This window comes from Zootoca vivipara, chromosome 11 (assembly GCF_963506605.1).
Source record: "Zootoca vivipara chromosome 11, rZooViv1.1, whole genome shotgun sequence".
Classification (NCBI taxonomy): domain Eukaryota; kingdom Metazoa; phylum Chordata; class Lepidosauria; order Squamata; family Lacertidae; genus Zootoca; species Zootoca vivipara.
Genome location: NC_083286.1, coordinates 63,582,177 through 63,609,502, shown reverse-complemented (window position 1 = coordinate 63,609,502; position 27,326 = coordinate 63,582,177). Strand labels below are relative to the sequence as shown.

Sequence of the window (27,326 nt, the reverse complement as noted above, 5' to 3'; positions counted from 1 at the left end):
GTGCATGCACACTTCTTCAGATACACTTGAAACAGAAGCAACCAGACCCTTATGTATATACATATATATACATCTATTAAATGGGAAAGTTCGCTTCAGGTTAAGTACAGACTTCTGGAACCAATTGTGTACTTAAACCGAAGTACTACTGTATTTAAATGCATCTCTGGGTTATTTGAGGGGCAGAGGAATTGGTTCATTTCCCCCCCAAAAAAATATAGTCCAGCCCCCACAAGGTCCGAGGGACGGTGGACTGGCCCACGGCTAGAAAATGTTGCTGTCCCCTGGACTAGAGGACCCTGGGGGTCCCTTCCAACTCTACAATTCCAGGATTTTATGATGAGCCCCAAGAGCTGGAGCATAGGAGCAGGAGCCCAGGTGGGCAGGCCCCAGAGCAGGATGGGGCCCCTTTCACTCCCATGATACGCCAAGGCATGGCAGAGAGGCTTCCTGGTGGGTCTCTGCAGGAATCCAGTCACATCCCCATCACACCTGTACAGAGTCTAGGCTTACAGAGACGCCTGGATCTGCAAAAGCACTTTGAAGAGGCTCTTGGGCCGAGAAACCAGCCATGAAGACATAGCAGAGAGGCCACTTATGGCTAAACTGCACCTTATCCACATATGGATCCCAAGGTCAGGGGCGTGAAAATGCAACTATCTATCTATCTATCTATCTATTATTATTATTATTATTATTATTATTATTATTATTAGGATTTGTATACTACCCTATACCCACATGTCTCAGGGCGGTCACAACATAAAATCATGCTATAAAAACACAAAATACATAAGAAAAGCATAAACAACCCAACAACCCCCCTCTACGCATGATTAAGAGACATAAAGGCCAAAGCGCAACAAACGATAAAATAATAAACCCACAATTCCTCAACTCAGCTGATATACAATAGGATAAATTTAGAAAACCCAGGGAAATAAAAACCTCGTAATCAGGAGCTAAAAAGGGTAAAATGTCCAGACTTACTTATTTGGGGAGGGTTTTCCAAAGGTCAACACCCCTTTGTGGGGGGATCGTGCCCCCCTCCCACAAGTGAGACTTGCCACACACACACACACACCGGCCTCTGGATGAAACTTAAAGGGACCTCTCCAAATGGGCAGGAAATGGGCCAAGGCCATTTTAAAAAGCCCCTCCTTTCCCATAGGTGCTCACTGGGTCCGGTCCAGCGGGGACTGGCCAGGAGTGAGACTTTGGCGTCCGAGTGGAGAGCGCAGTGAAAACGCAGAGCCAGGCAGCAGGAAGAAACAGAAAAGATGAGAAGGTGGAAAATAAGGTGAAGGAATTAATGTATATGCAGCTGACCAAGATGTAAAAAGAGCTGTCATGGAAGGTTGGGTGGGAAGTCAAATAGAATTGCTGTATAAGTAGAAAAAAGGTGTACTGGTAACTGGAAAACTTAAAAATTAAACCAAACAACCACCACTGGATAAAACGACTGCCGACATCCTAAATGCATTTGGAGGGCTAGGTCTGGGTCTGGTGCCCCCACCCCAAAAGGGGTATTGTTGGGAAAGGTTCAGAAAAGGGCCACAAAATGGATCGGGGGGGGGGGGGAGAAGCTCCCCGAGGAGGGAAGGACTTTTCAGCTTGGAGAAAAGGCGAGAAGTTTGTGAAGTGGTGCATAGCCCAGGCAGGGCGCCTTTTCTAGGAAAGGGGTGCCGGAGCTCACCGTGAACTGTCTTGGGGTGGCCATGGCGCCCACCTGAAAGGGGCCAGAGCTGAGCTCCAGTGAGCTCTGGCCGACAGGAAGCCCCGGGCACAACAGCGCCTTTGTTGGTGTGCGGAGAGAGGGAGGAAAACTTCCTCCGGGGTGTCATTTTTATAAACAGCCACCAGCTCATGCTGGGCTTGTGGGCTTCTCAAAAGGGGGGGGGGGTGTGCCACTGGCCACTTTGAGGACATGAGTGGCCCCCCGCCACTGGCAGGCGAAGGTGGGGGCGGTTCGCCCCGGGTGCTATCGGGGTGTGTGTGACATTGCGGCTGCCCCTGTCCCCACCCTCCGGGACGCTCGCCACGTGCCGCACATCTCCGGAACACTTGCCCCACATGCCCCAGGAGGTGCGCCACTTGGCATGCATCCCCTGACGCACAACACGCCCCCCGCGGGCGGCCGCCATGCCTCCTGGGACGTGCGCCAGCCATGCCCCCGGATGTACACTGCTCCCGGTGCCAGAGCCAGTAGCTTCGCCACTGCCTCCCCCCCCCCCCCCGCTCTGCAGCTCTCCATATGCTAGGGAAGCATCCGGGGAGGGGGGGGGGAAGAGCTGTGCAAAAGGGAGGTTATCCATGACAGCCCAGCCAGAAGCTGCTGCTCCCAAGGAAGACCCTCCCCCCCTTCTGCGCCAGCCCACACCTGCAGGCCTCTGACACAGCTGCCCCCCCCAAGCTGGGCCCAGCAGCTGCTTCCCCCCCCCCCCCGGTAGCCCTGCAGGGAGTCCTCCTCCTCCGAGGATTCCTGGGTGGTGCCGTCAGCTGTTCCTCTTGCCCTTTTTAGTCCATGCTCCAAAGCCTGGAGGGCGAGGCTGCCTTCTCCTCCTCCTCCTCCGCCAGCTCTTGCTGCTTCCCTCCCCTGCAGCCCCAGGGAAGAAGAGGAGGAATGGGGCAAGGGAGTCTGAGCAGAACAGGGGGGGGGGGCAGGAGAGACCCAGGGCTGGTGGTTGCAGGATCCCAGATAGCTCCGTCTCTAAAGAAAAGCACCATCCTGCTGAATCACAGAACTGCAGAGTTGGGAGGGACCACCAGGGGTCATCTAGTCCAACCCCCTGCAATGCAGGAATCTTTTGCCCAAGGTGGGGCTTGAACCCATGACCCGGAGATGAAAGTCTCATGCTTTACTGACTGAGCTGTCCTGTACCGAGTGGAAGAGCACATCCTCCAGCCACCGTGCCCTCCTCTCCCAGGTGCACTCTTCGCATGCTCAGGGCCCCTCTGCTTCGTGACACCTTCACACCATCCTGGAAGCGTTCCGTGGCTGAGTCTGCACCCAGCTCAGGACAGCCTGGGGAGAGAAGCTCTAGGTGGGCCAAGGCTCGACCCCAGCATGATCGGCAATGGCATAAAAACCCCCAGCTCAGGTCAGGGGGTGCTGTGGGGTGGTGCTGGGTGTGAGGCTGCCATCAGCCTTTCATAGAGGGACCTTCAAGGGTCCTCTAGCCCAACCCCCTGCAATGCAGGAACCATGGCTCAAAAAACTCCTGACTGGGGGCCCTCCCACCTCTGCTTAAGAACCTCCAAGGAAGGAGAGTTTGCCGCCTGCATTTATTCCTGCATTGCAAGGGGTGGGACTAGATGACCCTTGGGGCTCCCTTCCAACTCAGCCATTCTGTGCTTCCACGATGATTTTCCATGCCCAGGAAAGGCAGACCCGCCAGGACCCTCCTTTGCCATGCCAACTCTTCCCACCATTGTCCTGCAAGGCACCAAAGCTCCACAGGGCAGATGCTCTTGGGTGCCAGGCAAGAAGGAGGGGGAATAATAATAATAATAATAATAATAATAATAATAACAATAATTTATTTATACTCCGCCCTCCCCAGTCGAAACCGGGCTCAGGGCGGCTAACACCAATAAAATTACAATAAGACATAAAACAAAATAAAACAATTAATTAAAATACTGTACAATATTAAAATTTAAAATTTAAAATGCAGCCTCATTTTAAGTAGTCCATAAATCAAAACCCTGAGGGGGAAAACCCAGGGGTCAGACTGAATCCAACCCAAAGGCCAGGCGGAACAGCCCTGTCTTGCAGGCCCTGCGGAAAGATGACAAATCCCGCAGGGCCCTGGTCTCCTGTGAAAGAGCATTCCACCAAGTTGGGGCCAATCCTGAAAAGGCCCTGGCCCTAGTAGAGGCCAATCTAGCCACCTTATGGCTCGGGATCTCCAGAATATTGTTGTTTGTGGACCTTAAGGTCCTCCGCGGGGCATACCAGGAGAGGCGGTCCCGTAGGTACGAGGGTCCCAAGCCGCATAGGGCTTTAAAGGTCAAAACCAGCACCTTAAACCTGATCCTGTACTCCACCGGGAGCCAGTGCAGCTGGTAAAGCACTGGATGAATGCGATCCCGCGGCTGGGACCCCGTAAGGAGCCTCGCTGCAGCATTCTGCACCCACTGGAGTTTCTGGGTCAGCTTTAAGGGCAGCCCCGCGTAGAGCGAGTTACAATAGTCAAGCCTGGAGGTGACCGTCGCATGGATCACTGTGGCCAGGTCAAGGTGAGAAAGGTAGGGGACCAACTGCTTAATACGGCGGAAATGGAAAAATGCCACCTTTGCTGTGGCTGCAACCTGCGCCTCCATGGAAAGGGAGGCGTTAAAGGTTACACCCAAACTCTTGACAGAAGGCGCTGGTACCAATTGAGCCCCTGCAAAAGATGGGAGTTAGCCCCCCAACCCCATGTCGCCCCGACTTAGCCAGAGGACCTCTGTCTTCGAAGGATTTAACTTCAGTCGGCTCCCACGTAACCATCCAGCCACAGCTTCCAAGCACCTGGTGAGTGTGTCCGGGGCCGAGGCAGGGCGGCCGTCCATCAACAGATAGATCTGGGTGTCATCAGCATATTGATGACAACCCAGCCCAAAACTCTGGACAATCTGGGCAAGGGGGCGCATAAAGATATTAAAAAGCAACGGGAAAAGGATTGCGCCTTGCGGGACTCCACACACCAAGGAGTGCCGTGGCGACAACTCCCTCCCTAGCTTCACCCTCTGTCCCCGACCTGAGATAAAGGAACGCAGCCATTGTTGGACTGTGCCCTGAATCCCCACATCGGCAAGGCGGTGGTCTAAAAGTTCGTGATCGACCATATCGAAGAATCAGCAGTCCCGACCCACCTCAATCCAGCTGTCTATGGAGATCATCTGTTAAGGCGACCAGAGCTGTCTCAGTCCCATGACCAGGGCAAAAGCCGGACTGAAATGGATCTAGGGCCGATGTTTCATCCAGAAACCTACCAAGCTGTTCGGCAACCGCTCTCTCAATTATCTTACGCAGGTACGGAAGATTTGAAACGGGGCGATAATTGGATAGATCTAAAGGATCTAGAGATGTTTTCTTTAAGAGTGGACGCACCACTGCTTCCTTCAACTCCTCTGGGAAAGTCCCTGTGCCCAGGGACAAGTTGATGATCTCACCCAGGGGGGCCCGTACCTCATCTGGACTCGCTCTAATCAGCCAGGACGGGCACGGGTCCAGGGGGCAAGTGGTGGGCCTTCCAGCCCGGAGGAATCTGTCTACATCGGCAGGGAGTATCTGATCGAATTGGTCCAATACTGAACTCGAAGACAGTCGAGGGGCCTCCAGTTCCGTTATTGTATCCAAATTGGCAGGGAGGTAACGGCGGAGTGTCAAGACTTTCTCCGCAAAAAAGCTCGCAAATGCCTCACAGCTATGGGTCAAATTCGTATTTAAATTTGGCTGTTCTTCTAGGGTTGTTAGAGACCTAATTATTCTAAAAAGTTGTGCTGGGCGAGAGTTAGTGGATGCAATGGAAGCTGAGAAGTAGGACTTTTTTGCAGCTTTCACCGCCATCTCATAGGCTTTCATAAGTTTCCTGTAAGATGTTCTTGAGGCTCCGTCGTGAGCACGCCGCCATACTCGCTCTAGCCGTCTAAGGTCCCGCTTCATTTTCCGAAGCCCCTCGGTGAACCAAGGGGCCCGGTTTCGGCGGGGTCGCAGAGGGCGCTTAGGTGCGATCTCATCGATGGCCGCCAAGAGCCGGTTATTCCAGTTCTCGACCAGCTCATCTAGTGAGCCGCCAGGGGGAGCAGGGTCCCGCAAGGCCTGACGGAATCCGTCAGGATCCATCAGCCTATGCGGGCGAGCCCAAATAGGCTCGCCACCCAAGCGGGGTAGGGGTAGGAAGTCAATCCTGGCTTTCAGAGCGTTGTGATCAGACCATGGCACTTCCACAGTCGAGGACATGATCACGTCTATACCCACACCAAAGATCAAATCCAGCGTGTGGCCTGCTTGATGTGTGGGACCCAAAACAAACTGGGAGAGCCCTAATGTCGCCATGGAAGACACCAGGTCCGGAACCCGTGAGGAGGGGGTGGCATCCGCATGGACGTTGAAGTCCCCCAAAACCAGTAGGTTGGGGAACTCCAAGGGTGGCTGCTGGTGCGCTAGGTGGTCGGTACACAAGCCAGACAGCCAAGCCCCAACACATTCAATGCCGGTGATTGATGGTGATGGCAGAGCCCGGAAAGAGCAATCCTCCCGGATTAACAGGGCTACCCCTCCCCCCCGACCCACATTCCGCGACTGGTGGAGGACAGAGAAACCCGGGGGTGTTATCTCATGCAGGGCAACTACTTCGCCTTCACGCGCCCAGGTCTCCGTCACACAAGCATGTGTGTCTCACCGAATTCTGCCAATGCCTGATGTGTGAAAGGGGAGAGCCCAGCCTCACAAATGCATCCCTTCCGCCAAGTCCTTCAATTATTGAGCTCTCTCTCTCTCACACACACACACCCTCACCAAATGGTGGCCCAGAGATCACCTGTCCCAGGTCTCACCTTCCACCAGAGTCCGCCACTGCCACCCACAAACAGAGCGGAAGAAGCACCCCGTGGCAGGGACTCCCTGCAACAAGGAGGACTATAATAACAATATAATAATAATAATAATTTATTCCCCGCCCATCTGGCCGGGTTCCCCCAGCCACTCTGGGTGGCTTCCAACAAAACACTAAAATACAGAAATCCCTCAAACATTAAAAGCTTCCCTAAATAGGGCTGCCTTGAGATGCCTTCTAAAGGTCTGGTAATTGTTGTTCTCTTTGACCTCTGGTGGGAGGGCATTCCACAGGGTGGGTGCCACTACCGAGAAGGCCCTCTGCCTGGTTCCCTGCCTGACTAAGGAGGCTGCCAGCCCAACAGACCCTCCAGCAGTTGGGTCTGGGCAAAGGAGCCTCCTAGTCCTCCGGATTGGAGCAGAACTACGCTACCTTCTAACATGCTGTCAGATTTTCCCTGCCCCCTTTTTTTGCTAAAGGACACAGATCTTCCTTGGGCCTGCGGTTGGGGAGGGGACATGTGAACTCAATGCACACCCCCTTTCCCCACGCCTCCCCCTCAGCCGCACGGAAGGAAACGCCACCCCAAACTCATGTATGGCAATTTCCCCCTAAGCGTCTTGCAAGAGTGAGTTCCGGCCTCCTTCCCAGCTGTGTCTTCAGGCAGGATGTCCAATTTTGGAGCCTGACATTTACGCAGCAGAGACTTCTCCAGAACCTCCCCTCTGCCAGCTCAGAGGTCGGGAGGTTGGTTCCCTTCCGAGGAAGAAGGGCCCGTCCTCCTGGCTTACAGAAATGAATATAAAACCCTAAGTCACGTTCCAGGATTTGCTCCAAAGGGCAGGGCTGATCATAAACCAGGCATGTTCCAGAATCCAGCCTGACAGATCAGGCTCCAGATAACAGAGTTAATGTTCATCAGCCGCAGACACTCCTTCCAATCCTAGAATGGTAGAGCGGGAAGGGACCCCCAAGGGTCATCTAGCCCAACCCGCGCAGCCCCTTGCTGCGCCAAAGTCAGGCCAGAAGCTAGCCAGCAGGACCAGAGGTCAAGCTCCCGCCAACCATAAAAGCTCAGGCGGGGAGGATCCAGCAGGCTGGCGGGGGGGGGGGGGTAACAGACGACCCTGTGCGCCTCCCTTCCTACAATTCTATGGTCCCACCTTTTCTCCAAAGAGCTCAAGGTGGAATAGAAATGCAGAAAAAAAGAATAAATAAATGCGGCAGAGCGCAACGGCACCCGGAGCACTTTGCCTCAGGGAGGTAAAATCAGGGAGCCAAGGATGCAAGCTGACCCAACCTCTAGCCATAGCCAGAGGCAGGATTAGGCCAGAGGGAGTCATCCTAGCCCTGCTCTCTAATCCTGCAGTGGCAAACCAGAGGCCTCCTAGCCTAGGGAAACCCTCCTGTGGTTTCCAACAATGGATATTCAGAAGCAGGGCTGCCTCCAGCTCTGGAGACAGAGCTATCACTAGCCCTCTCCTCTATCAATTGGTCTAATCCCCTTGAAAGCCACCCAGGCCAGCGGCCATCCCTGGCTCCTGTGGGAGGGAGTTCCGCAGTTTAACTCTGCACCACGTGCAAAAGGACTGTCTTTTCTCTGTCCTGAATCTTCCAGGCAGCATTCAGAAGCAGGAGGAAAGGCCCATTTGCCATACAGGCCTGCCGGCTCCTGACCTCCCTTCACCCCTGACCCTTTCCCCTCCTCGGTCCCATTTCAAGGTCGTCCGAAGGGACCCAGGTGAGCAGCAAGAAACACAAAAGCATCCGAGGGAAAGGCCAGAACGGAGGGACGTGGCGAGGGAACAATTGGGGCCTCTGTTTACGTCTAAACAAGGCGGCGTCACAGGCAGCAGAGGAGGAACGGGCGACGGGCGACGGACGCCGTTTGTGGCCACCTCTGTCCCAGCAAGGTCTCTTTGAAGGCATCTCCTGTAAATGCCAGGGAGGCACCAGGGAGGCAAGGCAGGGAGGCAGATCTGGGCCAGATAAGCTCCAGCCTCGGAGCCAGCCAAGCCGCGGAATGAGGTTGTGGTGGCTGCCAACGCTCACTTAGGGAAGTCCTGCCCAGCGGGAGTTGAGCGTCAGCACTTCTGCACCGAGGCCTGGGAGGATTGCAAAAGGATTGGGCCACAGTGCCCTTTCCCTCGCAGCTGGGGGGAGATTTCAAAATATTGGGAAGAGGCGAATTTTTAACTTATTGATGTGCTTACTACATGTCAGTGTTTACATTTCTGGGAGAATTTCAGTGCAAAGCAGAGTTAGAAACTCAGGTATAGAATCCGGAACCAGCAAGACCAAGCGTTCCAAAAAGACTGGAATAAATTTGTATTATATTTGAAAGACAAGCAATTAACATCACTAGCAGGGCGATCTGAAGATTTGTAAGATGAAATTACTACCTATTCAGGATGAGCAATGTAATAAACTTAGGTAATGATATAACAAGAATAGGAAAGGAAGTGAATTGCAAAGTTGGGAGGGAGGGAAGTCGTTAGGCTCAGTTGAGGGAAAAGAGATTTAGTAAGAGGATATGATGTTACGCAATGTGATTATATGTAAAACTAATAAAAATTATTATTAAAAAATAGAAACTCAGATATAGAAGCTAGGTGCCAAATGGGTTAAAGGTAAAGGGTAAAGGGAGCCCTGACCATTAGGTCCAGTCGTGACCGACTCTGCGGTTGCGCGCTCATCTCGCATTATTGGCCGAGGGAGCCGGCGTACAGCTTCCAGGTCATGTGGCCAGCATGACAAAGCCGCTTCTGGCAAACCAGAGCAGCACATGGAAACGCCGTTTACCTTCCCGCTGTAGCGGTTCCTATTTATCTACTTGCATTTTGACGTGCTTTCGAACTGCCAGGTTGGCAGGAGCTGGGACCAAGCAATGGGAGCTCACCCCGTCACAGGGATTCGAACCGCCGACCTTCTGATCAGCAAGCCCTAGGCTCAGTGGTTGAACCCACAGCGCCACCTGGGTCCTTTTGCCAAATGGGTTAGAGCTGCCAATACTGTTGCCATTTTGGGGCCAGGTGGCTTGAAAGTTGTAATTTTCAATACAGTGGAACCTCGGTTTATGAATTTCCGGTTTATGAACGCCGCAGACCCATCTGGAACGGATTAATTCACTTTCCATTACTTTCAATGGGAAAGTTCGCTTCAGTTTATGAACAGACTTCCAGAACCAATTGTGTTCATAAACCGAGGTACCACTGTACATTTTTTTGGTTCCTGAAATTTGTTCTGATTCTGCAGATAATATATAACTGATAGAATTTGAGAGGCTGTGTTGCTAGTGTGTGAGAGCAGATCCAAGGATCCCCTGGGGGGGTCAGGTGCCATCCTGGGAAAGGAGCATCTTCTCTTGGTCGCAAGCGGCTGATAGTCAGGTGCAAAACGTGGCTGGCTAATTTTGAACATGGGTGCAAATACTTTGAATATCCAGAACCTAGTGCACAGCAGCATTTGGGAATGAGAGGGGTTCACATCCAGGAAGCATTCAGTGAAAACTGCTCAGGCAAGCCGACTCTGAGCAGGGAGAGGCTCGATTTTCCTTCGATGCCGCTCAAAGCAGCTTACAGCAGACATTCAAAACATCAAAACACACAAATACTGTATACAAAATACAGAGCATGTTAGTAAATTCAAAAACCAACCATTTAGCAAACACAGAATAAGTTCACCATTACAAAAAAAGGGAACGAAACCAATCTAGGTTTAAGTACACAAATAAAAAACAACGCGAGAGTTACGACAATATAGTTTCTGTTTTCTTCTGCTCATGCAATAGAAAGAGGCATGGTCTGCCTTACTGGGTTGTCGTTTGAGGACAAACCAGGAAAAGATGGTAAGACACGAAAAAGAAAACGCTGTCGATGAGAAGCAACAGTCTGAAAGATACTTCAAACCTGTCCCTGGTGCTTCTCCAGCCCTGATGGCAAAATAAGGACATCAGAAGAGGCCTGAATCTGGATCAGGCCAGAGGAGGCCCATCCAGTCCAGCCCCTGAAATGCAGAAATCACAGAGGAAGAATCATAGAATTGTAGAGTCAGAACGACCATCTGTCTGAAGGAAAGGATGCCAGGCTTTTTGGCCTGGGAGAGCCTCTGACCGCCAGAGGAGGTGATACAAGAAAGAAGATTCCAGCTAAACATTAGGAAGAACTTCCTGACAGTAAGAGCTGTTCGGCAGTGGAACTCGCTGCCAAGGAGCGTGGTGGAGTCTCCTTCTTTGGAGGTCTTTAAGCGGAGGCTTGACAGGTATATGTCAAGAATGCTTTGATGGTGTTTCCTGCTTGGCAGGGGGTTGGACTGGATGGCCCTTGTGGTCTCTTCCAACTCTAGGATTCTATGATTCTATGACCCCCGAGGGTCCTCTAGTCCAACCCCCTGCTATGCAGGAATCACAGCTCAAGAATGGCCCACAGCTCTGCTTAAAAACCTCCGCCACTTTCCGACACGCTCGCAAACCGCTGCCACCACTGGCCCAAGCTCCAGCCTGCATTGACCTGATTACGACCAGACTGGCGTTGGCAACGAGCAGAAAAATACCAGCCCAGCCCAGCCCAGCCTGTTTCTGAAACCAGGACATGGCAGAACCTGATGAACAGCTGGCTTGATCCAGCCGCTGATAGACGTGGAGGGTGGCAAGGACAGGGCAGAGCCTCCCTTGGCTGGCACACCGCTTGGGCCCTGGCAGCATCTCCAGCTGGTGAGGGGTACCTCTCGTTCCCCGGGGAGCCCTGCAAAGTCACTGCTGCCAGTCAGAGCTGGAGATGCCCAGGTTGAGTGGGCCAGCGGCCAGAGTGTGCCTTGGAGGGCAGCTCAAGGGCCATAGGCCAGCAAGAGAGTCTCTGCTTTGCCCGCAGAAGGGCCCCGGGTGCAACCCTCACCCCTGTCTGAAGGAATGGATGCCAGGCTCTTTGGCCTGGGAGAGTCTCCGACCGCCAGAGGAGGCGCTACTGGGCAGGGGGTGGGCGGTGCAAGGCAGCTTCCTGTGTCAATTCATTCTGCCTTTATTTCATGAAATCTATACACTACTTGTTTGTTTAAGAAAGCCTCCGTTTACAAAAAAAGATTAAGCAATAAAATGATCAATAGCAACAGACAGCTATAATTTAAGACTTTCCAAAAGCTAAAATAACAACGGAATAAAAATGGATTAAAACTGGCAGCAACCTTCTCAATCTCTGGGTAGGCTTGTCAAAACAAAACCTGTTTCTAGCAGGCGCTGAAAAGAGGGTGCAGCAAAAATCGCCTCCCGGAAGTCAACAGGCAGGGAGTTCCAAAGGGCAAGATTCCTGCCTTGTCCCTACCAGTTCTACGGTTCTATGCTTCTCTTACAAAGAAAAGGTGGCGCTTCCCCAACCCCCCAGGGGCCGTGCCCAGGCTGCAGCAGCTAACAGAGGAGGGCTGGGCTCAGGAAGAGTGGCGGTGGAAGCCCCTGCGCTGGCTGGGAATCTCAGGCCCCTCCCCAGTCTGGCTGGCCCTCAGCCAAGACCCACGGCCACCCCCCAACCCCACGGCTTCTACCCTCCTGCTGCTTTCTCAGAAGTCCTCCCGGCTCAGGAAGGGCTTCCCACCTTTGGCAAGTCCTTCTGTGGCCCTGCAGGCCTTGGCACCTTCCTAGTGGGGTGCCAGAGGCAAAGTGGCAGCATGGAGGGAGCCAGGGGTGGTAGGGGGAATCCCCAGAAAAAGGGACCCCCAGATCAGGGGAGCAACCGGCAGGAGCCGCAAAAGCCACCCAGGTCTCTCCCCCCTCGCTTTCTTCCGTCTGGTCCTGCGGTCAGCAGAGATCCTAGAATGGTAGAGCTGGAAGGGACCCTCAGGGTCATCCAGACCAACCCCCTGCAATGCCGGAATCACAGCTGAAAAGCCCAAACTGCAAAGAGGTGTGCGCACAGAACCTCCCTGCAGAGCGGGCCAGAGATCACAAGGGGTTGTTTCCACACACACACACACACACAAACACACCCCACTCCAAAATGCATGCCTCCTGCTGTGCACCCCCCGCTGGGTGCCTCTGTGTGGGTGGGCACCCTCCGAGTGGCTTCGGCTGCCCGCCAGGGCAAAGCAGGGGCAATCTCAGATTAGCTGGCTTCTAATTCCCCTCTAATGACCCTAATAATAATCCCTCCACACAAGCCAGGAAGGAGATGAAAGGCATCAGGCTAGGTTGGGAGAGTCTGCCTGGGGGAGGGGAGAGTGGGGGAGGGGGGTCCCCCGCCCTCCAAGAGGGCACCTCACACACAATGCTGAGAGGCCAATGGTTGCTCCTCAAAGCGGCTCCTGGCACAGAGGAGGGCAGGGTCCCTGGCAAGACACTCCAAACGTTGGCGGGGGGGAATCTGAAATGGCACCCGGTCTGGGGACACCCTGGCTGGCTGGCTGGCAGGCAGGCAGGCAGGAGTCACGAGCTGGCCTGCTGCTGCTCCTCCTCCTCTGTGCATGGCGGGGGGGGGGGGGGCTGTTGATGTTCTCCAGCTCTGAGAGGAGCAGGCAGAGATTCCTGCAGAAATGCCACCCACTCTCCCCCCTCCCCGCCATTCCCATCTCCTGGCACCAGGCCTGCAATCCGGGCACATTCCCAGAGCCAAGCTCCACCGGTCTGCTGCTGCTGCTGCAGCCGCCGCCCACCTCCCGGCAGCAGCTGGGGCCCAGCTGGGCCTCCCCACCCACCCCATGGCTTCCGAGCCCACTCCTCGTGGCCGGCCGGTGGGTGGGTGGGCAGCGTTCAAGACGGCAGAGGCTGCGCCAGGCCTTGCCCTCCTCCAGACCAAACTCCAGCCCACGGGCACACGCAGCGCAGGGCACAGCCGCCAGGCCAGGCCAGGCCTGGGCAACTTGGGGCGCTCCTCCCAGTCGGAAGCAGCAACCGAGCGACATTTGGGGACCCCAGGGACCCAGAACTCTGGCCCAGGCATCGAGGGGGGCTGGGGGGCTTCAGGGGGGCTGGGGGGTCAAAGGTTGTGCAGTGCATGGGTGTTTGTGAATGCCTTTCTCTGCCGGGAGCCTCCTTTGACTCCTCAGAATCATAGGCTTGTAGAGTTGGAAGGGATCCCAGGGGTCATCTAGTCCAACCCCCCACAATGCAGAAATCACAACTTGATTTTTCTGTCTTTCTTGGATGATGGAAACAACCACCTCAGCTTTCATTTCTGCTCCAGTTTTCCAAATCTGGAGGCGGAGGGCTGAGCCCTCGCTGTTTGTTGTGGGCTAACGCCAGCCTTGCGAGGTTGGCAGGGCTGCAAGGCAGCACCTCCAAGCCCCACGGCGTCCCTTCAGCAAATGCCGGTGTGATCGTGCGCAACACGCACAGACGCAAATCCACAAATGGGAACCCTGCGCACAGCTTGTGCAGAAAACCTCCAGGCAGAACCCTGGGTAGTTGGGGGTGGGCGAGAGAGACCTGAAGGCCCCCCCTCCCTGCTCCCAAGGCAGGATCTGCCCATCCATCGCTCCATCCCAGCCAGCCTGTGCCAGGGAACTTTACCAAGCCACCCAGAGCAAGGAGAGGCAGAGACCTCCAGGTGACTCGAGTGAGCAAGTCAAGCCGTGAGTGGTCGGGAAAGGCCCAGGCCTGGACGCTGGCCAATTCCAACAGCGGAAAAACTCCTTCCTGACTCCAAAGGCAGCCGCCAGACCCCAAACACAAGTCCCTGCTCCAGAGCATCTCTTCCAATATTTACAAAATACTTTAGCAAGCTGGGACTGGCCCAGAGACACAGAGCAGCAGCCCAGGCATGGGGGGTCCAGCACCCCCACTCAGTGGGGGAAGGGCAAGAGGCCAAGGAGTGACCCAGAGAGGGACGGAAGGAAGGGCGTTTCCTGGAATCAAGCGCTGGCCGGCAGGAGCCAAGACCGAGGCGCTCAGGATCAGTGCCAGGAGACATGGGGGGGGGAATCAGACCAAAGAACCCCCCTTGGACTGGCAAGCGCAATGCAGGCCGGGGCCAGCCTGCCTCTCGTGGAACCAAGATGAGGGGGACCTCAGTGGTCATCTAGTCCAGCCTCCTCTTAGGGGTCTGCCCCAGAATGTCCTCCTTAGTGCCAGGATTATGCAGCCAAGGAGCAAATGCACTTGGCTCAGAGAGGCCCAAGAGAGGAATGCGTGCCCTGCGCCCAGCGCCTCTGCCAACCGGGCGCCCTGCCGCTGTTTTGGACTACAAATCCCATCAAGTGGGGAGCTGCAGTCCAAGACATTTGGAGGGCGCCAGGCTGGCAAATCCTGCTCTGCGTCACTGAGCGGCTGCTCTCAGGTTGCAGGTCTTGGGGCTCAGCGTAGGAAGAGACGTCTCAGGTTAGGCGGCTTTCTAGGGGGCCTTCACAGCCCCAAAGAACTTCTTCTAGTTTCACCCCCCAAATAAACACCCCCACCCCTGTATCTGCCAATTTAATGTGCATGTGATGCTTTGAGCTGCTCCTGGAATTGCAGAGGAGAAGTCCTTTCTGGAGGACCCTCAGAGGAGAAGCGGCAGGGCCTTTGCCCAGCCTCCGCTGCCTTTGTGGGGGAATTTGGGGTGGAAAAGGCCAAAGGATCGGCAGCAGCCGCTGGATCTGTCCTGGTGAGTGGAGACCCTCCTGGGCTGCCCCCTTGCCCTCCTCCGCTGCCTGATGGCCAGGACCCCACAAAGCCGCCAGCCCAACGGGGTGATCAGCCCACCCTGGGTCCAAATCCCCCCAGGGAGACCAGCTGCAAGAATCTCCGGGGGCAGCCCAAACACACACACACACACACACAGGAGTTCAGGGCGCCAGGATTCGTACAGAGTGGCACCCTAGCCTGCCCTCTCGGCCGAGATGAGCTCACGGGTCAAAATGCCTTGGGCTGGCCTTGGCGAGAACCGGACGGCAGAACTGCCCGCCCTCCCTGGGAGAGCCTCGGGCGAGGCTGTTCCGAGGAACACAGAGCACATGTGGCTCGCTCTGTCCTTGGCCCGAAAGCGGGCGGCATCTGCCTGGCAGCAGAGAAGCTGGAAAGGCCAGGCCGGATGACTCAGGAGCCGAGGGAAAGCCCTCGCCGGCCCAACTGGCCCTGCCTGGGATTCTGCATGACTGACACACTGACACACACACACACACACACACACACACACACACACACACACACACGTGCAGAGTGCAGTCTCCTGAGCGGCTGCCCCTTGCCCCTTGGCCCTTCCCCGCAGCTCAGCTGCCAGACTAACCGAGAGCCCTCCCACTTCCTCCCCTGCCTGGGCACCCTTTGCTCCTTCCCAAAGTCCTGCCAAGAACTGGCAGCCAGCAGCGGGCATGGCAGGATCCCAGCATGCACTGCTCGCTCCGGAGAACAACAAGTGGGACACCTTCAGGGCTGAGTGCCAAGAGCCCGGCCAGGAGAGGCCTGGGAAGGGAGGGGAGGGTGGCTCTTGCCCAAGCGCCCTCCTTAGCCTCGGGGGGGGGGGGGCTGCAAAGGGAGGGGCCTCCTCCTGGGCACCGAGGCTGGCAGGTGGAAGGGTCCCCCTCCCCACGCAGCCAGAGGGCAAGCAAGTGGCACTGGCACGCAGGCAAGGAGGGCTCTCCTAAGACCAAGAGAAAAGCCTTGGGTCTGGCCAAAGGGTGCCTCCAGGTGCCCCAGGTGGAAACCAGCAGGCAGGATCTGAGCACCAGAAGCCTCTTCCCTCGTCGGGTTTCCAGAAATTCCCATAAATCCTCTTTTAAAGCCATCCAAGTGGGTGGCCATCCCTGGCTCCAGTGGGAGGGAGTTCCACAGTTTAGCAATGCCCTGTGTGAAGAAGGGCTTCCTTTTCCGTGTCCTGAATCTCTCCTGGAAGTTTGCACCTAGGCAGAGGGCCAGCTGACCAGCCGGAGGCTGGACGGTGCTCAGGGTCAGGTCACGGCGGAAATTAGTCTCAGCCTGCATTGAGGCCTCTTGCGAGGGACGTGGCCAGTCAAGAACACAGCGGGCCACCACTCCTGGGTCAGAATGCGACCCTCATTTAGCGGAGGAGCACAAAGCCCTGAGCAGGCAGCTGCCAAGGGGGTGAAAGTGTGGGGAGAGGGTTTTGAGGCCTCCCAGGCTGCAGCAGCTGCCAGTCAGGGCCATTTTTGGGCCCCAAACCTCGTCGGTGACTCTGGAGGAGCCCCAGGGCCAGAGGGATGGATCTGACCAGGCAGAGTTTCTCCAGTCACTCGGGGGCCTACAAGAGAAGAGCGGGCACAGCAGAGACTTCGCCTGTTCTGGAAGAGGGAGCATCCTCCCCTCCCCACCCTGCCCCACTCTCCTTCTCCACCGGGGCAGGACAGACCCCCCTGGCTCTCCCAGGGCCACCCTCTGCCCCCTTTGGCTCCCACCTCAGAGGACAACAGCATTTCACAAACAACCTGTGCCAGGTAGGCCAGCGCTGCAGCTGAGAGTCTGAGAGAGAAAGGCTCAGGCACAGAGTCGGAGCAACAGTCCACCAGGCTGAGTATTGCCCGCACTGACTGGCAGCAATGGCTCACCATGTTTTTCTCCTGGAGATGCCGCCACTGGGGACAAAGGTTGTGCCTTCTGCACGCCAGGCAGATGCTCTGAGCCGCGTGGCAGAGCAAGTTCCCGAGGAAGGGGAGATGCGAACGGAAGGTGTTTTGACCCTCGAGAAGTGGCACTGTGCCAGCTATTTCGTGCCAGGGGCCCACAAGGGTGAGGCTGAACCCCGGGAGCCTCGCCCGCCCTGAGGACAGAGGGGCAGCCCTCCTGCTGCCAGCCACCAGGCACCAACCCAGCCACCCGTTCGAATTCTGCCTTCCTGTCTCTCACTGGGTGCCTCCACCTTCTGGCCCCCTCAAAATCCTTTGCCCAGCTCACCCAGGCCTCATGCATGCTGCCCCAAGTGGCGGGCCTCCTCCTCTCTGCCCCAGGGCACCCCCAGCCTCCACATCTGGGGCAAGAGGGCAGCGCCCACATGCTGTCTCTCATAGAGGGGGTGCCGCTTCTCCAAGTGTGCCCCAGCTGCGCCCTCCGGAGTGGCCCAAAAATGCCAGCCCTGCCCCTTGGCACCGTCCCCTCCCACCTCACCCAGGCTGTCAACAGAGAGCTGTACCCTCCCACTCGCACACTGACAGGGGGGGGGCACCCAGAAGAGACACCTTCTCCCCACCCCAAAGAACAAAGCACCCTGTGCCAGGGCACCATGCCAGGCCCTGTCATGACAACAACACGCCTCCCAGCTGTCACGACAGGGCTTGGCCCAGACCAGCGGGCCAGCGGGGACACAAGTGGCACAGAGCTGGGGGGTCCCCCTGCCTCTCTGGTGCCACTCCCCCCCCCCCAGCCTGGTCTTGACAGGGCTGGCCCACCCACCATGAGGACACGCTAGCCCAGCGCGGGGCTGTCAAATTTTCCCCGGCCCCCGCCAGCCTCCCGCGCGGCCCCCGCTCACCTTGAAGACCTCGGAGAAGAAGCCGGCGCCGATCTTCTCGCAGTAGAAGTCGTCGATGCGCGCCAGCGTGGAGACGGCGCTGCGCAGGGCCCGGTACGAGGAGGGCCGCAGCCGGCCCCCGCCCGACCAGCCGCCCTCGCCGCCCTCGCCCGCCCCCGCCTCGTCCAGCCGCAGCGAGAGCGCCGCCCGGCGAGACCCCACCCCCACCCCCGCCCCCACCCCCGCCGCCCCCTTCTCCCGCTCCATCGCCGCCCGGACGGACGGACGGCCCGCCTGCAATGCAGCGCAGCACCCCCGCCCGGACCCCTTCACATGGCTCAAGGGCCGGACGGGAGGAGGCGCGGGCCGGAGGGCGCGGGCGGGCAGCGAGGGCGGCGGCGGCGGCGGCGGGGGCTCCGGGCGCGGCGTGGCGAGGCGATCGCGGCTCGTCTGCGGCGGCCCCGGAGCGAGCGGAGGCACCGGCGGAGGCGGAGCGGAGCGCGGCGCGGAGCGGGCGGGGCCACCCTTAACTCCTCGCTTGCCGCCGCCGCCGCCGCCGCCGCGCGGGCACGAGCCGCGCAGCCCCGGCGGAAGGGCCGCCCTGCAGCGCCCCGGACGGACGCGCACCGCAGCGGGGCACATCGCCCTCCGGCCCGGCGGTGCCACCGCGCGCGCTGCCCCTCGGCCTTCCCTCCCGTCTGGTCTGGTCTGACTCTGACCCGACCCCCCCCCCCCCCCCGCGAGCAGCAGAGGAAGCGCAATCCGGCCGGCAGCTCCGCAAAAAGAAAGGCGGGCGCCAGAAGGAGCTGCCCGACCGACGGCTTCGCAGGGAGGGACGCTCGGCTGCTGCGTCCGCTTCTCTCTCTCTCTCTCTCTCTCTCTCTCTCTCTCTCTCTCTCTCTCTCTCTCTCTCTCTCTCTCTCGGGTAGACTGCGGCGGGACAGGGAGGCTCCTCTTCGCCCTCGCCGCGGATAGGAGGGTCGCTTGGCTCCCATAGAGACCAGCGCCTCTTGTGCCTTAGAATCCTAGAGTTGGAAGAGACCACAAGGGCCATCCAGTCCAACCCCCTGCCAAGCAAGAAACACCATCAAAGCATTCCTGACATATGCCTGTCAAGCCTCCGCTTAAAGACCTCCAAAGAAGGAGAGTCCACCACACTCCTTGGCAGCAAATTCCACTGCCGAACAGCTCTTACTGTCAGGAAGTTCTTCCTAATGTTTAGGTGGAATCTTCTTTCTTGATGCCTTCCCCGCGTCAGGGCCCGCCCGCGGGAAGTATCCCACCCCACCCCAGACCCTCTCCTCTTCCTCCTCCCCCTCAGGCATTTTTAACATTTCAACCTTCTTATGGTTTAATTGCGTAATACCAGTTTGATACGATGCAGCGGTATGTATTTTAATGAATAAATGCACAATTCCTGCATTGCAGGGGGTTGGACTAGATGACCCTCAGGGTACCTTCCCACTATACAAGTCTAAGTAAAGAAATGTGCTATGATGGAAGACTGGGAAAAATTATGGAAAGAGACTATTAAGTTTACGGCGTGTAATTTATTAAGAGAGAATATAATGAAAATGATGTATAGATGGTACCTTACACCAGTAAAATTAGCAAAGATTTACCATAACCATGATAATAAATGTTGGAAATGTAATAAAGAAGTAGGCTCTTTCTACCATATGTGGTGGACATGTCCACTAGTGAATGACTTCTGGAATAAGATTTACAATGAACTTAAGAAAGTGTTGAAATACACATTTGTTAAGAAACCAGAAGCATTCCTAGTGGGCATAGTAGGAAAGGACATTCCCAAGAAGAATATATCTTTTTTTATGTATGCCACCACTGCAGCGGGACTCTTGATAGCCAAGTACTGGAAGCTACAAACATTACCAACGATTGATGAGTGGCAGATGAAGGTGATGGAATTTATGGAACTGGCTGAGATGACCGGACGAATCCGCAACCAGGGAGAAGAAGCGATGGAAGAAGAATGGAAAGATTTTAAATTGTATTTTAAAAAATATGCTAAAGTAATATTTTAGATTAGAAATGAAGCTGTAAATAAAACTGTGGAATATGTGAAGATGTTATTTAGAGGAAAAGAAGGAGTTTTTTATAAGGTTAAGATTTTGATATAGAATTTGCTAATTAGGAATGTGTATAAGATCCACAGGAATGGGAACCCGAGGAGGTCCCAAATATACAATGGGAGGAGACAAGACATAATGTTGTATAAGTTTTTGTTTTTTGTCTGTTTTTTGTATTTGTATTTTTCCTTTTTACCGTTTTTTCTTCACTATGTTTAGTGTTTTGTTAAGTATTTCCCCCCCCCTGAAAATTAATAAAATATTATTATTATTTAAAAAAAAGAAATGTGCTGTTGAGAGCCATGGCGGCTGGCGGGTGGGGTGGGGGGCTTCTGACCCAGGGCATAAGGAAGAAGGGAGGGAAGGAAGGAAGGAAGGAAGGAAGGAAGGAAGGAAGGAAGGAAGGAAGGAAGGAAGGAAGGAAGGAAGGACCCCTTTCCCTGAGATGCAGTGAGGCATATAGGCCAACTACTGGGGGATGTGGGGGCCAATAAAATATTTGAGGGGGCTGGACCCCCACAAAGTTGATGGGCATTCCCATTCACATGGTGTGTGTGCGCACATCAATGTCATGTGATCAGTTATGCAGGGTGGGGCTTACCTGGGCCCCCACAATATTTTATTCAAGTTGGTACCCCTGTGGTGAGGGCAACCAACTTGGGTGGCTTCAAAGGAGGGGTCAGATCCATGGTCAACGTGATGGTCAGTGGCTACTGCTGATCAAAGCAGCCTATGCCTCTGAAGGTCAGGGGCTGCTGGGGGAGATGGGGGGGCTGCTCCTTGCCCTGCCTGGCCTGGGGGCTTCCTTTTGGCATCTGTCTGCTGCAGAGGCTCCTCCTTAGTCTCATTCCCTATTTAGACCATGAGTGAGCATCACATTTTTGTGGCCGTGAATTCTATAAATTAATTGTGTGGTGCATGGGGGAAAATGACTTCCGTTTGCCTGCCCCGAATCTCCTGCCGATCTCCAAGTTCTATGGGGATGAGGGTGGTCCTGCCTCTTCCCCACCCTTTGCCAGAAGGTCCCAGGGCAAGTTACAGTACAGTAGAAGATGAATGGAAAGATTCTAAGCTATATTTAAAAATATATGCCAAAGTAATATATTAAGATCAGAATTAGGCTGAAAATAAACTGTGGAATTTATGAATATGTTATGAGAAAGAAGTAAAATAAGATTATATAAGGTAATTAAAATGATTCAGAAATTGCTAAAAATATAAGTTTACCAAGAACCACAGTGGAGGGGAACCCGAGGGGGTCCCTATATACAATGTAAAGAGAAAAAGGAATAAGTAATTGGATTTTGTGTGTTTATTTTTCTTTGTACTGTTATTTTTGTAGTGTTTTCTTTGTGTATCTTTTTACAGCAATATACTGTGTTTCTCCAAAAATAAGACACCTTCTTATATTTATTTTTCCTCAAAAAAAACCACGGTGGCTTATTTTCAGGGGATGTCTTATTTTTTAAAAAATTAAGTATGGTACAAGGTTAAACTGCCTATCACTATGGCTTATTTTGGGGGTATGGCTTATTTTCGGAGAAACACGGTAAAAAATGCAGCATTTAAAACAGTTTAAAGGAAATTGTGTTCAAAGAAATAAAGTAGATCCCCGAAATATATATATATATATATATATATATATATCTCCAAGGCCAGAGGAAAGACCGTTTTCTTCAGCATATGCGGTATACCACTGCAGCTGCCACTTAAGGCCCAATCCACACTACTAAAAACGTGATCGTCTAGTGTGAGGCCACTTTGGAACTCCCTGCCCAGTGATCTCAGGCAGGTGCCTTCACTGTATTTTTGGTGCCTGATGAAAACATCCTTGTTTAGACAAGCCGGTCCAGATGCTTAGAAATGCTTATTTCTGATTCTGAATTTTAACTGGTTTTGGGTTTCTAGCATTCTGTATATTTTAAAGTATTGTAAATTTTCCTTCATTTCCACATTTTATCTTTCCATAAACTGCTTTGAGGTTGTTGGCTTACAATCAAGCGGTGTATAGATTAAAATAAAATAAGCAAGTCAAAGCTGTTCTTTTTTATATTATAATCTTTATTAATTTTTTACACACAACTAACATCTTACATTTCAATTACATTTTACCTTCCATTTGTTAACTTATAGCTCAGGTAGTGTGGTTGCTGACCTTGAGCCAGACATCTTGGAGAGTGAAGTCAAATGGGCCTTAGAAAGCATTGCTAATAACAAGGCCAGTGGAAGTGATGATATTCCAGCTGAACTATTTAAAATTTTAAAAGATGATGCTGTTAAGGTGCTACACCCAATATGCCAGCAAGTTTGGAAAACTCAGCAATGGCCAGAGGATTGGAGAAGATCAGTCTACATCCCAATTCCAAAGAAGGGCAGTGCCAAAGAATGCTCCAACTACCGCACAATTGCGCTCATTTCACACGCTAGCAAGGTTATGCTTAAAATTCTACAAGGCAGGCTTAGGCAGTATGTGGACCGAGAACTCCCAGAAGTGCAAGCTGGATTTCGAAAGGGCAGAGGAACCAGAGACCAAATAGCAAGCATGCGCTGGATTATGGAGAAAGCTAGAGAGTTCCAGAAAAACGTCTACTTCTGCTTCATTGACTATGCAAAAGCCTTTGACTATGTCGACCACAGCAAACTATGGCAAGTTCTTAAAGAAATGGGAGTGCCTGATCACCTCATCTGTCTCCTGAGAAATCTCTATGTGGGACAAGAAGCTACAGTTAGAACTGGATATGGAACAACTGATTGGTTCAAAATTGGGAAAGGAGTACGACAAGGTTGTATATTGTCTCCCTGCTTATTTAACTTATATGCAGAATTCATCATGCGAAAGGCTGGACTAGATGAATCCCAAACCGGAATTAAGATTGCCGGAAGAAATATCAACAACCTCAGATATGCAGATGACACAACCTTGATGGCAGAAAGCGAGGAGGAATTAAAGAACCTTTTAATGAGGGTGAAAGAGGAGAGCGCAAAATATGGTCTGAAGCTCAACATCAAAAAAACCAAGATCATGGCCACTGGTCCCATCACCTCCTGGCAAATAGAAGGGGAAGAAATGGAGGCAGTGAGAGATTTTACTTTCTTGGGCTCCTTGATCACTGCAGATGGTGACAGCAGTCACGAAATTAAAAGACGCCTGCTTCTTGGGAGAAAAGCAATGACAAACCTAGACAGCATCTTAAAAAGCAGAGACATCACCTTGCCGACAAAGGTCCGTATAGTTAAAGCTATGGTTTTCCCAGTAGTGATGTATGGAAGTGAGAGCTGGACCATAAAGAAGGCTGATCGCCGAAGAATTGATGCTTTTGAATTATGGTGCTGGAGGAGACTCTTGAGCGTCCCATGGACTGCAAGAAGATCAAACCTATCCATTCTTAAGGAAATCAGCCCTGAGTGCTCCCTGGAAGGACAGATCATGAAGCTGAGGCTCCAATACTTTGGCCACCTCATGAGAAGAGAAGACTCCCTGGGAAAGACCCTGATGTTGGGAAAGATTGAGGGCACTAGGAGAAGGGGACGACAGAGGACAAGATGGTTGGACAGTGTTCTCGAAGCTACGAACATGAGTTTGACCAAACTGCGGGAGGTAGTGCAAGACAGGAGTGCCTGGCGTGCTCTGGTCCATGGGGTCACGAAGAGTCGGACACGACTAAATGACTAAACAACAACAACCCATATTATACACCCTGAAAATAAAATATACCCCTTCCCCTTTTCCCCTTGTTCCCCCCCCCCCAATCGACTTCCCTTCTTCTTTCTTCTGTTTTCTTTAGTCTTCCTTATAGTTTGCATTGATTATTTCCACTTTCAGTTGATTTTCTGTTTTTCTTATTTTATCCAAGTTTTTACCCTAATTTTTTCCTATATATTACCGCTTATTTCTTTATATAGTTTAAACCAACTAGTAGCTATTAGTCAAAGAAAAACTCTCTCTTCTTTTAGAATTTTACATTCCGCTATGAGGTTTTAAACTAAACTAAAGCTTATGCAGAATCAGACCCTTGGTCTACTTGCGCAGTGATGTCTACACTGGCTGGCAGCAATGCCTCTCTGGGATTTGAGACAGGAGCCTCTCACAGCCCCACCTGGAGATGCTGCCAAGCAGGTACTGCACCTGGGACATTCTGCACCCAAAGCAGGTGCTCTACCCCTCAGCAATTATGTCTCAATTGGTGCCTATGCTCATTCTCTCTCTCTCTCTCTCTCTCTCTCTCTCTCTCTCTCTCTCTCTCTCTCTCTCTCTCTCCTTTATCTAGATCGGTGTCCGGCCTGGACAAGACATTCCTAGAAAGGCCATGCAATGCAGGAGCCATGTGGAGGGTCATGCCCCCCTTTGCTGCAGTCTCTCCCTTGGCAATGCCAGCCCCCCGTCCCGTCCCGTCCCCCTGAGGCTCCTTAGAAGCCAAGGCCTGCCTCTTCCACCCCACTAAGCCGCAAGCGCTGGGAAAAGGGCTGCCTGTGGGAGATTGACGGCTGCCCTTCACCCGCTGCTGACCCTCGGCCATTTCGCCTGACAGAGGCAATTGTCCTCACGGCCCGCCCAAGCGAAAGGTCTTCTCAGGCGCCGTAAAATGGCTTCAGTCTGGGCTTGGGAAAGGAGCACTCCGCCCGGGTCCCAGGCAGAGGCCTCATGCCCTACGTCTCGTTCTCGGGTGCAAACCACACACCATGTCAGACAAAAGGTGGCATTTTCCCATCTCCGCCGCATCAAGCAGTTGGTCCCTTACCTCTCTCGCCCTGATCTGGCCACAGTGATCCATGCGACGGTCACCTCCACGCTTGATTATTGTAACTCGCTCTACGCGGGGCTGCCCTTGAAGCTGACCCAGAAACTTCAGCGGGTGCAGAATGCCGCGGCGAGGCTCCTTACGGGGTCCTTGCTGCGGGATCACATTCATCCAGTGCTTTACCAGCTGCACTGGCTCCCAGTGGAGTACAGGATCAGGTTTAAGGTGCTGGTTTTGACCTTTAAAGCCCTATGCAGCTTGGGACCCTCGTACCTACGGGACCGCCTCTCCTGGTATGCCCCGCGGAGGACCTTAAGGTCCACAAACAACAATATTCTGGAGATCTCGAGCCATGAGGTGGCTAGATTGGCCTCTACTAGGGCCAGGGCCTTTTCAGGATTGGCCCCAACTTGGTGGAACGCTCTTTCCCAGGAGACCAGGGCCCTGCGGGATTTGTCATCTTTCCGCAGGGCCTGCAAGATAGAGCTGTTCCACCTGGCCTTTGGGCTGGACTTAATCTGACCCCTGTGTTTTCCTCCTTCATGGCTTGGATTTATGGACTATTTAGAATGAGGCTGCATTTTAAATTTTAATATTGTATTTTAATCTGTATTTTAATTAATTGCTTTTTATGTTTTATTGTAATTTTATTGGTGTGAACCGCCCTGAGCCTGGTTTTGACTGGGGAGGGCGGGGTATAAATAAAAAATTATTATTATTATTATTATTATTATTATTATTATTATTATTATTACATGACAGGGTTCAGGAGGTTGCTTCACCGGGTTCTAGCCCTAACCCCAACCCTGTGGTACAAATACAAAAGGGCAAAGTTTTTAGCTGCTGCTGCTGCATAGCATTGGAAAGTCTGGCTACTTGGAAAAGGATAGTCAAATTCTCTCTGGAAAGTGGGCACTCTGCCGGGGGGGGGGGGGGAAGCAACTGCTCACAAGGGAAATAGGCCAGAGAAACTCCCCACAACGGAGGTTTGGGGCATTTGCTCCCCCCCCCCAGCTGAGTTTTGTGTCCCAGGTGGCAGTTCCCCACTGTGATCCTTTGGGCAAGGTGAGCTCTGCACCTGTTAGCCCAGAAGAGCAGCTGGGCACTTGATCTCCCAGGGCAACAAAGTACCCATTTCAAGGGCTTTTTTAATTATCTCGCGTTTCTTAATCGCAATACGTAAAAGCTTTTAAGAAACAACTCTAGGATCAGCTCTGGAACCAGTTCCCTGTTCTGGCTGTTCCAGCAAGTGGCCCTGGAGGGAGGGAGGGTGGGTGGGTGAAATGTTGGAGGGTATGGAGTTATCTGACCCCCGAGCCGCCTGAAGGCAATCCTGTACAGTATAGGGACTGCCTTTTCAAAATGTATAATTAGGTTTTTCTATATGTTGGAAAAGACCTGGAAAAGACCCTGGTGTTGGGAAAGGTTGAGGGCACTAGGAGAAGGGGACGACAGAGGACGAGATGGTTGGACAGTGTTCTCGAAGCTACGAACATGAGTTTGACCAAACTGCGGGAGGCAGTGCAAGACAGGAGTGCCTGGCGTGCTCTGGTCCATGGGGTCACAAAGAGTCGGACACGACTGAACGACTAAACAACAACAACATGTGTTGGAAGCTGTCCAGTGGCCGGGGCAACCCAGTCAGATGGGTGGGGTATAAATAGTCAAATTATCATGATGGAAAGGGACACCCCTATTTTCACATGAGCAATGTTGGAGGGCCTGCCCATGGCAGCTTCGCTTGTGCTTCAGCACCACTTCTCAAGGAGCTGCCTCTCCCCACCCTCTGCACCAGCCCACTGCAGACAGACTCCTCCAGGCTCTCCGCACGCAGCCTTCCTTCCTTCGCCACCAAGGCTGCCTCCATGACCTTTCTGGGCCTGGGAATATCAGAGTCGTCATGCGCAGCTGGGCCCATGTGCTGGCTCAGCAAGCCTGTGGTCCTGGCTGCAGCGCAGGGGTGGGGGTGGACAAATAGATGGATGGGTGGTCAGTTGAATCTTCTTCACCCTGTTAGTGCTTCTTCCAGCCAAGGTTCATTTAGATCCAAGAAGGGTCTGGGCACAGTATCTCTCCACTGACCTTTTCAGGGGGCACTCGGCTAGGTGACATCACCTTGAGCTCAGCCCAGACTCCAGTCAGGCCAATGAGGACGACGGCGGTGGGGGTGATTTATTAAATTTGTATTCCCGCCCCCCCCCCCCCGGCAATACTCGTAGATCTCAAGGCAGTTTGCAACATAAAATCACAAAATAAAAACCACAACATTACGGGTCACACTTCATCTCAGGAGATAGAAGGAGGCAACTGTACAATTCCAGGATCATGAGGGGCATTTTCAGTTATTGGGCCAGTTTGTCCCTTTGCAATGAATGCAAGGCGGCTTCCTCTCCTCCTCCTCCTCAGACCTGGATTCAAGCCCCCCTCCCCACAGCCCAGCCGAGTGCCCATTATACCTCTGGGCCCCCCTTGCCTGTTTCTCAGACACACAGGAGCAGCGAGCCCCCTTTGCCAGTCAAGAGGGCCCTGGCTATAGGGCAGCAGGGGCCCCCCCTCCATGCAGCTGTGCTGTTGTTTGGGCCCCCTTGGAGT

The 27,326-nt window shown here is 53.6% G+C and overlaps 1 protein-coding gene across 1 annotated transcript in view; it reads right to left on the bottom strand.

The window, feature by feature from the left end:
- TESK1 (testis associated actin remodelling kinase 1) overlaps positions 1-18,129 on the bottom strand; it is a 37,703-nt gene extending 19,574 nt beyond the window's left edge. The window contains exon 1 of the mRNA XM_035100660.2: positions 17,927-18,129. The gene's annotated coding sequence lies outside the window, so the exon portion shown is untranslated. The remainder of the gene's footprint in view (positions 1-17,926) is intronic.
- Positions 18,130-27,326: the final 9,197 nt, after the last annotated feature.